The sequence below is a fragment of the Prionailurus viverrinus genome, chromosome B3, assembly GCF_022837055.1.
Source record: "Prionailurus viverrinus isolate Anna chromosome B3, UM_Priviv_1.0, whole genome shotgun sequence".
Taxonomy (NCBI): domain Eukaryota; kingdom Metazoa; phylum Chordata; class Mammalia; order Carnivora; family Felidae; genus Prionailurus; species Prionailurus viverrinus.
This window is the reverse complement of record NC_062566.1, coordinates 112,608,564-112,621,154: the sequence shown is the minus strand read 5'-3', so window position 1 is coordinate 112,621,154 and position 12,591 is coordinate 112,608,564. Positions and strand designations below refer to the sequence as shown.

At 41.4% G+C, this 12,591-nt stretch overlaps 1 protein-coding gene across 18 annotated transcripts in view; it reads right to left on the bottom strand.

Annotated features, from left to right (window-relative positions):
- SIPA1L1 (signal induced proliferation associated 1 like 1) overlaps positions 1 to 12,591 on the bottom strand; it is a 365,199-nt gene that overhangs the window by 177,822 nt on the left and 174,786 nt on the right. For all 18 annotated transcript variants that reach the window (XM_047861070.1, XM_047861065.1, XM_047861068.1 and 15 more), the window contains one exon: positions 2,908 to 2,966. The gene's annotated coding sequence lies outside the window, so the exon portion shown is untranslated. The remainder of the gene's footprint in view (positions 1 to 2,907; positions 2,967 to 12,591) is intronic.

Genomic DNA, 12,591 nt, shown 5'->3' with positions numbered 1-12,591 from the left:
TTACATTTAAATAAAATTAAAAGAAGGACCCATTCTTTTGACAACAGAAAAACGCACGCACCTAACACACAAACCTCCGATTTTATTTCAATAAAAGATGTTACTGTTTTCCTTTCTGTAACATATATACAACATACATGAATTAAGGAGAAAATATCTTTTGAGCTTACTTTTTTCCCCCCACATGTTAAACATTTAAACAAAAATAACGTCCTGGGGTGGAGGAGGGGGGAGAAATTCTCTTCTGATGGTCATAAATCTTCCTCTGACACTTTATCAGTAATTATGCCCTCAAATTGAAAGGATTAATGATCTCTGAATGGAAGTGACTATTCAGTTCTGTGGAGGCCACATTCCAAACAAGAATAAGGGGTAATATGAATTCTCCAAGAGCAAAAGAAAGAGTTATTTGACTGCAGAAGTTAAATGACCGAAGATGTATTTCAGACAAGCATGCTACAAAATGATCTCTAAGACTCCAGCTGGGACACCAAAGGAAAGAACGAGACAGAACAAGTGACTGCGGTACTATGTTGCAAAGTACATACCGTGCTTCCCAACCTGTTCATAGGTGTGGGTGCCTCTCCCGGAACTGCTGCCACCAGTACAACAAAGGAACCAACAGTTTAGAAAGCACAGAAGTAAACTCAGCAGGCACAACGGCAGGAAATGCACATTTATCTAAGGTGGCCAAAAGCACGCACTCAGACCGCGGGATGATTAGAGCTACTTAAATAAAGAAGCAACCAATATACTCTGAAAAGCCCAGTCATGACCCAGTTGATCCCGCACATGCCAGAGGGGCACAGGGGTGCAGAAGCAGGTGAAGAAAAGGAACTCACCAGCAAACCAAACCCCAAATTACAGAAACCAAGATAAAAAGCTGTCTACATGTTGATTAAACTCCACAATTTAAAGTCTAACACATTTTTTTTTAAACGTTCATTTTGAGAGAGCGAGCGAGCGAGCCAAGGAGGGGCAGAGAGAAAGGGAGAGAGAGAACCCCAAGCAGGCTCCCCACTGCCAGCGCAGAGCCCCATGCAGGGCTCGAACTCACAAACCGTGAGATCATGACCTGAGCCAAAATCGAGAGTCAGACGCTTAACCGACTGAGCCATCCAGGCACCCCTAAAGTCTCTGATTTATTATAGATCACTAGGACATCTAGTAATAAAAGATCTTTTGACAAGTGTCTCAGAACAAATCTGTAGCCTCTTGCCATGATCCTGAATTTACTCTCAACTCCTCTTTGATTTTAAAGAACAAATGCATACAGTATCTACATTTACCTGAAGTTAAAAAGCATACAAAAAGTTGTATTACACAAATGTGATAAAGGCACAGACAAAAATGCATGAGAAAAAGAAAGAATAAAATCAGGACAGTGGTTCCTTGGAGGTAGAGAAAGGCACTGCTGCTAGGGCTCATTACCCTGGATGTTTAACTGCACCACAGAATTGGCAAATATTCCATTTCTCCAGGGTATTTATTGTAGGAAAGTACATATGGGTATTTGTTGTATTATTCCTGATGCTATTGTTTTTATATCTGAAATATTCACATCAACTTTTTTTTTTTAATGTTTTTATTCATTTTTCAGACAGAGAGAGACAGAGCATGAGCAGGGGAGGGGCAGAGAGAGAGGGAGACACAGAATCCGAAGCAGGCTCCAGGCTCCGAGCTGTCAGCACAGAGCCCGATGCGGGGCTCGAACTCACAGACTATGAGATCATGACCTGAGCTGAAGTCGGACGCCCAACTGACTGAGCCACCCAGGCGCCCCAGTATCAACTTTTCAAACAAGGAATCAGAAATTTGACCACAGATGGTTGTAAGACACACAGAGCAGGTCCACACCGCCAAGTATGCACCTACACAAGGAGCTGGTTTCAGGCGGGCAGACCAAGACACTCTTCAGAGTTCACAGCCCAAGTGGGTTGATTACAAGGCAAAACCTTCCGGAGGGAAAAGAGACAGTGAAAGCGATAGATTTTATTCTCCCATCTTTGAATACTAAATCACTCTATCTGTTAACTGTTGAGAGGGAAGAGGGTGCCACCCGAGGATGCCAGTCAACACCAGCACACCCTGCCAGTTTAATTTAATGGTATTATTTTGCCTTGCTTTGCAATTACTCCCACATTCCCCAGGGAGAAACTAATGGATTACTAAAAATAAAATGGAGTTTAAGTGAATCACTTAGGATGTTTTGGCTCCCAACGTAAACTGGCTTAAACAAAAAGGAAATGCACTGGCTCAAAGGCCTGGACTTCTGGAGGCCTCGGGGCTTGCTTCTCTGTCCTCCACCCTGTGTGGCTTCTTGCTCAGGCTGCAGCCACAGCAGATCTCATGCCAGCACATAACAACATCCAGAGGAAGAGAGAGAGAGAGAGCGGCAGGCTCTTCCTCTAGCCCTGTTTTAAGTATGAGACGACTTCTGCCAGAAGTTCCTGGCAGACCTGCCCAGGAGTCTCATCTGCCAGGGCAGGATTACTGGGCCGTTCCTGAAACCATCCTCCCCTCCAGGTAACAGCCAACACTGGCTGAGGAGTCACTTGTGGACAAACCAGGGATGGGACTGCCTCTAATGGGGCCTACCCTGGAGCTCCTACATGGGAGATAAATGGGATGCAGGATACGGATCCAACCCTAATGTCTGCTCTGCTGATATTTACTGGGAACAGCCTGAACAATACTGTGTTCGTCTGAAGATGAAATTAATCACTGTTGTTAGGAATTTATATATATGGCTATAGACTCAAAAAGCAGACGGCCAAATGAATTGATCCCTTTGAGAAAAGTAGATTAAAAAAACACGTTTCTGTATTTCCACTGCTCCAACTTAAAGACACAAAGTCAACTCATTTTAAAGCAGGTAGGTCATAGGAAGTACAGGATAGCACTTACTATATTTTTGTGTCATGGCTGCAGAAATTTAAACATCATTCACATTAACAATGAATAACCTGAAAAGAAAAGAAAAATATAAAATAGTTAGAAAACAGTTCAAAAACAGGAAAACAACAGCTAAGTACAAAAGAAATTTCACTAAAATAAAATAGTTGCAAAAAAAAAAAAAGTTTCATCGTTTTTCTGCAAGAGACAAACCAGCCTTTGCAAGTAGCCAGCTGCATTTAAATTAGAAGTCAGAGAAAACATCTGTAGTATTAGAGTATCTCTCAATATTTTCAAGTTCAAATCATCTGCATCTATCGTCAAACAAGCTAAATACATTTTAATCAACTAATATTGCCTTGGACTGCTATCTGTAAAACTGAAACAAAAATGGAATTATTAAAAGGATCTCAAAAACCATGTAGTCTACCCTTAGAAAACACTACTCAATCACTGCAAATTAAAGTTAGATAAATCAGCTTCAATTAATTTCTAAATTTCTAAACTCAGAGACATGAGGGAAGAGTTCTCAGAAAAAATACACAAAGTGGATTCAAATATTTGATACTGCGTGTTTATTAACACTTTGAATATTCAGCATACCACAGAACGCTAAAGAAACACACCCACACAACTAGGGACTCTACAACCCTGGAAAGGCTGTGAATATTTGAAAATGAAAGATGAGAACTTTTTCTCTATTCAGACCTCAGGACAAATAACAATACAGCAAAGCACACTCTTAATTAAGAAGAACTTAAAAACATAAAAGTCGATCTCTGCTGTGATGTTTCCTCGGGATGCTGTGCCCTGACAGGGCTGAGGATAGCTACAAATACCATGTCTAATTTCACCTTCCTCAGTGTATGTAAGATTCAGCCATGTTGTTGGCATCTAGTTTGTAGGGAGGAATTTTTTTCTCTACCCTCTCATGTTCAGTTTCTAGAGGCCTGCTAATTAAACTAACAAGGACAAATTAACAGGAGAAAAGGTTTATGTTAATATTTCTACACGCATGGGGATGTCACAGAAAAAAAGTTAAAACCCAAAGAAGCAGTCTGACTCAGGGGCTTAAATACCATTTTAACAACGGGCAATAAATTGTGGAGAAGTGACTAAACAGGGAAAGGGGGATTGGGCTCCTAAGGATGATAAACTGGGAAGATGACCAGGAAATGTATGGTAGATAGGACTGTTTAGTAAGATTATACAGACTGCAGTTTCTCCAGTGGTAAGAAGGGTTCTCCTCTTCCAGGTACAGAGACGGGATGCACCTTGACAAATGGAAATTTATGCCCCATTGTCAGGGGAACGACAGAAAACTCTTCCTGCATCTGCTATTGCTCAGTTTCCTTCACTCAAAATAATCCTTGCGCCAAAGTAGCATATTTTGGGGTGGCATATTATGATCACCTTCAGGTTCATGGAAATAAAAACACCATTAAAAGAAAAGGTGCAAGGGAATACCAACTGGTGCAGGCACTCTGTGAAACAGTATGAAGGCTCCTCAGGAAATTGAAAATAGAACTATCCTATGACACAGCAATTGCACTACTAGGCATGTGTCCAAAGGATATAGGAATGAACCCCAATGTGTATTAGCAGTGCTATCAACAGTAGCCAAAGTATGGAAAGAGCCCAAATGTCCATCGATGGATGAATGGGTAAAGAAGATGTGGCATATATATACAATGGAGTACTACCCGGCAATCAAAAAGAATGAAATCTTGCCACTTGCAACTACGTGGATGGAACTGGAGGGTATTATGCTAAGTGAAATTAGTCAGAGAAAGACAAATATATGACTTCATTCATGTGGAATTTAAGATACAAAACAGATGAACATAAGGGAAGGGAAGCACAAATAACATAAAAACAGAGAGGGGGACAAAACGAAAGAGACTCTTAAATACAAAGAACAGGGGCGCCTGGGTGGCTCATTTGGTTAAGCACCCAAACTTGGCTCAGGTCATGATCTTAGGGTTCATGAGTTCGAGCCCTGCATCAGGCTCTGTTGCTGACAGCTCAGAACCTGGAGCCTGCTTTGGATTCTGTGCCTCCCTTTCTCTCTGCCCCTCCCCCACTCATGCTCTGTCTTTCTCTGTCCCTCAAAAGTAAATAAACATTGAAAAATTTTTTTTTTTTTTAATTTTTTTTTCAACCTTTTTATTTATTTTTGGGACAGAGAGAGACAGAGCATGAATGGGGGAGGGGCAGAGAGAGAGGGAGACACAGAATCGGAAACAGGCTCCAGGCTCCGAGCCATCAGCCCAGAGCCTGACGCGGGGCTCGAACTCCCGGACCGCGAGATCGTGACCTGGCTGAAGTCGGACGCTTAACCGACTGCGCCACCCAGGCGCCCCGAAAAATTTTTTTAAACAAATACAGAGAACAAACTGAGGGTTGCTGGAGGGGTTGTGGGTGGGAGGGATAAGCTAAATGGGCAAGGAGCATTGAAGAGGGCACTTGTTGGGATGAGCACTGGGTGTTTTATGTAGGTGATGTATCACTGAATTCTATTCCCGAAATTATTGCACTATAAGCTAAGTAATATGGATGTAAATTTAAAAAAATAAGAAAACTAAACAAACAAAAATAAATAAATAAATAAACGAATAAATAAATAAATAAAATATTAAAAAATTAAATAAAAACATGGGGCGCCTGGGTGGCGCAGTCGGTTAAGCGTCCTACTTCAGCCAGGTCATGATCTCGCGGTCCGTGAGTTCGAGCCCCGCGTCAGGCTCTGGGCTGATGGCTCAGAGCCTGGAGCCTGTTTCAGATTCTGTGTCTCCCTCTCTCTGCCCCTCCCCCGTTCATGCTCTGTCTCTCTCTGTCTCAAAAATAAATAAACGTTAAAAAAAAATTAAAAATAAAAAAATAAAAATAAAAAAAAAGATCCTCGGGGCGCCTGGGTGGCGCAGTCGTTTAAGCGTCCGACTTCAGCCAGGTCACGATCTCGCGGTCCCTGAGTTCGAGCCCCGCGTCAGGCTCTGGGCTGATGGCTCAGAGCCTGGAGCCTGTTTCCCATTCTGTGTCTCCCTCTCTCTCTGCCCCTCCCCCGTTCATGCTCTGTCTCTCTCTGTCCCAAAAATAAATAAACGTTGAAAAAAAAATTTTTTTTTTTTAAATTAAATAAAAACAGAGAACACTGAAAAGGGAAAAAAAAAAAAAAAAAAGAAACACAAGGAGGACAGAATTTCTGGCTGGTCTTGGAATAGGGGTAGAGAGAAGGGAGATAAGGAGACAGAAAGAAAGAAGTGGATATACCCAAGTTGACCCTTCAGTGATCCATACCCTTGTATAATCTCCATCCCTAAGTGTAGGTGTGATCTGTAACTTGCTTCTAACCAACAGAATATGGCAACATTGATGGGATGTTATTCCCATGATTATGCTATAAAAGACTGTCTCAGAAGACTGGACAGTGAGGGATCCTTCTCTTGGCCTTGAAGAAGCAAAAAACCACGATGGGAATTGCGTTTGGAGAGAGCCAGAAGGCAGAGAATCACAGGTAGCCTCTAGGGCCAAAGGGTGGCCTCCAGCAGATGGCCACTGAGAAGCTGGGCCCACACACAAACAGCCACAAGGAAATGACTTCTGCCAACAACTCAAATGAGGCTGGTAATAGATTCTTCCCTGGCCAAGCTTTCAGATGAGGACACAGCTCGGCTTACACTTTGCAGCAGCATCAGACTCCAAGGAGAGGATCCAACTAAGCCATGCCTGGGCTTCTGACCCATGGAAAGTGGTAACAATAAATGAGTACTGTGTTTTTAAAAAAAAAAGAATAAAAGTGCAAGTCTCAGGGGCAGCACCTTGGTGGCACAATTGGTTAAGCATGGGACTTCAGCTGAGGTCATAATCTCACGGTTCATGAGTTCAAGCCCCACTTCGGGTTCCACACTCTCCCTCTCTCTCTGCCCCGGCTGACTAGTGCTCTCTCTCTCTAAAAAATAAATAAGCAAATGAATGAATGAATGAATGAATGAAGGAAGGAACAAGTCTCAGAAGGGAAGAAGATATTTGCAATTCATGTATCTACTAAAGGACTCATTCAGCATATATAAAGAACTCTGATAAAATAACAAAAAGATAGGCCACCTAAAGGAGATAACCCAAATGGTCAATAAGCATATGAAAAGGCAGGTGCATAACCTAATTCATTACCATTTACCATATATATTAAAGCCACAATGAGATAAAATTACATACTGATCAAGATGGCTATACCAAGTCTTAGGACATAGAGCAATTCAGCTCTCATGCTCTGCTAGTGGGGGTGTGAACTAGAAAACTGTTGAGCGATATCTAATAAAGCAGAAGATAAACATACAATGTGGCCCAACAATTCCACTCCCAGGGAATGCAGATGCATAGCCTCAAAGACACACACAGTAATAGTCAAAGAAGCATTCATTGTAATAACCGAAACTCAGTAACAAATAAATTGTGGAGTCTACACACAACAAAATATTATACAGCAGAGGTCAGTCAGCTTTTTCTGCAAGGGCAACATAGTAAATATTTTTGGCTTTTGAGACCAACAGTCTGGGTGCCCTGCTTCAACTACTCAACTTTGCATTTGGAGTGCATTTACACAGATAGGCAATAGGTAAATGAATGGGTATGGCGGTGTTCCAATAAAACTTTACTTACAAAAACAAGCAACCAGCCACAGGCTGTACTTTGCCTACTATACAGTAATAAATATATATGAATCATCGCTAATGCAACAACACAGATGAATCTCACAAACGTAATGTTGAGACAGAAGACAGACACATGAGAGAATACAGTGTATGATTACATTTTATGAAGTTCAAAAATAGGTACGCCTATGTAAGTCAGGATAATAGTTACCTCTGAGGTGGGAAGAGGAGTAAGAAGAGATCAGAAAGGGGTGTGATGAGGGAGCATTAGGCAAGCTGGGAGCAAAGCACAAGCTAGCAGAGCATCACCCCCAGGTGAGATACATGTGACATTCCTCAGGCACTCCTGGCTGCCCAAGAACAAAGGAAAGGACAGAAAACTAACCGTTAAACTGATAAAGAGTCTCTGTCGGTTTACAAATATCTTAGCGCAATTACAAAAAAAAAAAAAAGGCAATCTTATCAATAGCCTAAAATCCAAGAACTCCCTACTGGCTGCAACGTTAATGCTTTGATAGAGGGAAAAACAGCCTTAGCTTGACAACACGTAGGCTACAACACCTAGGCGTCCAGTATCCTGTGAGTTTTCGTTAGCATATGAAAATTCCCTTAAGAAACTTCCTCTTGACTTTACCTCCCCCAACTCCAGTATATCACCAGTCACTCTTCACAACCCCAGTGCAGCACTTTCTACCCACAGGTACTGTCCCTGTGCTTTCATTAAATCGCCTTGTTTTGCACCAAAGACGTCTCAAGATTTCTTTCTTGGCCATCAGCTCTGAACCCATCATCACCCCAAAACCTTATCAGAGTAGAACAGGGAATTTTGGTGGGCTGGTAATACTGGATTCCCTGATTTGCGCGGTGGTTTCATGATCATGTTCAATTTGGGAAAATTCATCAAAGTGCTCACTTAAGATTTACTTAATATGTGTTATATGTGATTTTAAAAGTAAAATATTTTGAGGAGCCTGTTAGTTAAACATCTGACTTCAGCTCAAGTCATGATCTCATGGTTTGTGGGCTCAAGCCCCAGGTCGGGCTCTGCACTGACAGCTCAGAGTCTGGAGCCTGCTTCAGATTGTTTCTTCTTCTCTCTCTCTGCCCCTCTCCTGCTTGTGCTGTCTCTCTCTCTCTCTCTCTCTCTCTCTCTCTCTCTCTCTCTCAAAAGTAAACATTAAAAAAATTTTTTTTTAAGTAAAATAAGATATTTTACTTTTTATTTATTTATTTTTTAAATGAATAAAGGCCAGTAGTATATACTACAGGCCAGTAGTGTTGTTAGGGAAAAATCTGTTGTAAGATGGCCCACAGGACTGATAAGGGAATCCAGTTCTTGTCAGAAGACTCCCCTTCCGGGATTTCCTTCCTACCCTGCTCGCCACAGGTGCCAAATTACTACTACTGAGGGATGCGGAAGTAACAGACTGTAAATTGTCCCCTCGGTTGATGCTCTGGGCTCAGATCTCTGGAGAATGATTTCTTCTGGGCCCACCCGTGTAAAATAAACCTCCCTCCTTCCAAGATCTCCAAGTGCCGCTCAGTTCTTCTGCCAGGTGATCCAGACCAGTTTCCGTAACAGTATAAATGGATGTTTTCTCAAAGCCTGGGTTCCCTGGACACGAACCACTCTGATGCAACAGCAAGCCTTGAGCCCTCAAGACGCATGATCCTAGAGCCCCTCTTCAGCTAGTATGATGTCTGCCCAGCAACCAAACCTTTGTTCTGAGTCCCAGGTGAGCTGTGGAGAATGAGCTGTGAGACAGAACACATAGGAGTGGCAGGAAGGGAATGCAATCCAGAGGGAGAGAGGAAAGTAACAGATGGTGGATGAAGAAATTGGTAGAAATAAGCCCCACATTTTAATACAATCTGCTAAATAATCTATACACAGAATAAAAGTCATGTGAGCAGCTTAGAAACACAATTTGGAAGGTGCCCTTTGGACAACAATAATGACATTTTAAAAGCTAACTAGGGCTCTTAAAACACTGTTGAATAGGGGCGCCTGGGTGGCTCAGTCGGTTAAGCGTCCGACTTCGGCTCAGGTCACGATCTCACGGTCCGTGAGTTCGAGCCCCGCGTCGGGCTCTGGGCTGACAGTTCAGAGCCTGGAGCCTGCTTCCGATTCTGTGTCTCCCTCCCTCTCTGCCCCTCCCCCGTTCATGCTCTGTCTCTCTCTGTCTCAAAAATAAATAAACGTTTAAAAAAAAAAAAACTTAAAAAAAAAAAAACCACTGTTGAATAGATTTGTTTCCAGTACAAGTTCTTCCAGTTTTTGAAACTGAAGAATCAAACCTGACAGATGAAATAGTCTTGACTTTCTAGGTCTGCATACTTCAAACAGTTTCTGTATCTTGACTTCATCTTACCCATCTATACTATGTCTAAAACTTAGATACTTAACATCCCAGGGATCAGAGGAAGCCATTAACTTACCAGGGTTGTGCCCAAATACATTGGGAAAGGCAGAGAATACAAAATTGCCATAGACAACAAGACCATGGGCACGTTATAAGGATTCACATTCTCTTTGTACGGGCTTGTATCATGAGTGAAATAAAGAGCAAAGGAGTAAAGAAAAAAAATAAATGAAAAAAAAGAGTGAAACCCATTCACTGTACTGCATTTACTGCATAATTGATAAGTGTGAGAAACTGCACTAGACACTGGAAATGCAAAGATAATGTTCCCATCTTTAAGGAGCTCACAAGCCTTATACATAGGAAGCTGACAAGCCTGTGCGTCAATAACTTAAATTAAATGTTATAACAGTTACACAATATTCACAAGTGCTATGGAGCTAGAGATTCACAGGAATTATCATGGAGGAGGAGTGGGGAGAAAGGGTGAGGAAAGGAAGTCTTTCCACAGCAGGTAAGAACTGAAATGGGTTTTGAATGATTAAAGATGGTCAAGGGAGGAAGAGGAGAACGGCATCATTCTAGGTAGAGAGAGAGTGTGTGCAAAGGCACCGAGGAGTACAAGAAATCTATGGCAGCCAGAACATCTGTAATACAAGGAATAGAGAAGGAGTGACAGGTCTCCAAATATACATTTGTGTCTAGTTTTGACATTTGTAACCATGGTAACGTTTCACAAAATCAAGAAAGTAAATAATTAAAATCAACCCGTATGTGGGGGTAATTCAAAATTAAATACAATCAGTGACAAATGGACTGCATTACGAATGCACAACATAACCACTTACAGGAATGCAGAGGAAAAGAACTAACCTAGCATCTTTGGAGACCACTATCTTGACTATACACTCTGAGGCTAGAGACAAAACAAAGAAAGGAAGAAGAAACTCAAATCAGAGATGAGTTTTCATACATATTTCAGTAGATAATAGATATAGATAGACGTACATTGGTGTTGAACTCAAATCAGAGATATCATGCTTTCTAATATATGTATGTATTTTGTAGGTGATAGATGGATACAAGCATACCTTGGAGAGACTGCAGATTCAGTTCCAGACCACCACAATAAAGTGAATATTGCAATACAAGTCAAATGATTTTTTTGGTTTCCCGGCACATATAAAAGTTACGTTTATACTACACTGTAGTCTATTAAAATAGTGTGCAATTGCATTATATGTAAAAAAAAATGTACATACATTAATTAAAAAATACTTTATTGAAAAATGCTAACTACCATTTCAGCTTTCAGCAAGTTGTAATCTTTTTGCTAGTGGAGGGTCTTGCCTCAATGTTGATGGCTGCTTACTGACCAGGATGGTGACTGCTGAAGCTTGGGGGACTGTGACAATTTCTTAAAATAAGACAACAATGAAGTTTGCTGCATTGATAGACTCTTCCTTTCATGAATAATTTCTCTATAGCACACGTGCTGTTTAAGAGCATTTTAGCAACAGGAGAACATCTTTCAAAACTGGAGTTATTCAGGGGCACCTGGGTGGCTCAGTCAGTTGAGCATCTAACCTTAGCCAGCTCGCTGCTGTCAGCACAGAGCCCACTTCAGAACCTCTGTCCCCCTCTCTCTGCCCCTTCCCCGATTGTGCACATTATCTCTCAAAAATAAACATTAAAAAAAAATTCAAGTTATGCTCTCAGACCCAGCTGCTGCTTTATCAACTAAGTTTAATCCTAAATCCTTTGCTGTCATTTCAACAATCTTCACAGCATCTTCACCAGAAGTAGATTCCATCTCAGGAAACCACTTTCTTTGCTCATCCACAAGAAGCAACTCCTCATCCATTGAAGTTTTATTCTGAGATTACAACAATTCAGTCCCACCTTTAGGCTCCACTTCAAATTCTAATTCTCTTGCTATTTCCACCACATCTGCAGTGACTTCTTCCACTGAAGTCTCGAACCTTTCAAAGTCATCCACGAGGGTTGGAATCCACTTCCAACATCCTATTAATGTTGATATTCTGATAATGACCTCTTCCCATGAATCACGAATATTCTTAATGCTATCTAGAATGGTTAAATCCTTTCCAAAAGGTTTTCAATTTACTTTGTTCAGATCCATCAGAGGAATCACTATCTATGGCAACTATGGCCTTATGAAATGCATTTCTTAAATAATAAGACTTGAAAGTCACAATTACTCCTCGATCCATAGACTGCAGAATGCATGTTGTGTTAGCAGACCTGAAACCAACATTAACCTGATTGTACATTTCCAGGTTTGTACTCTCAATGAGCAGTAATATTCTGAAAGGAAACTTTTTCTCTAAGCAGGTTTCATCAGTGGGCTTAAAATACTCTGTAAACCATGTGGTAAACAGATATGCTATTATCTAGGTTTTGTTGTTCCATTTAGAGCACATGGGCAGAGTAAATTTAGCATCATTCTGAAGGGCCCTAGGATTTTCACAATGGTCCACGAGCACTGGCTTCCAATGAAAGTCATCAGTTGTCTTAGCCCTTACCAAGAGAGTCAGCCTGGCCTTTGAAGCTTTGAGGCCGGGCACTGACTTTTCTTCTCTAGCTATGAAAGTCCCAGATGGCATCTTCTTCCAATAGAAGGGTGTTGAGTCTACATGGAAAATGTGTTGCTAAGTGTT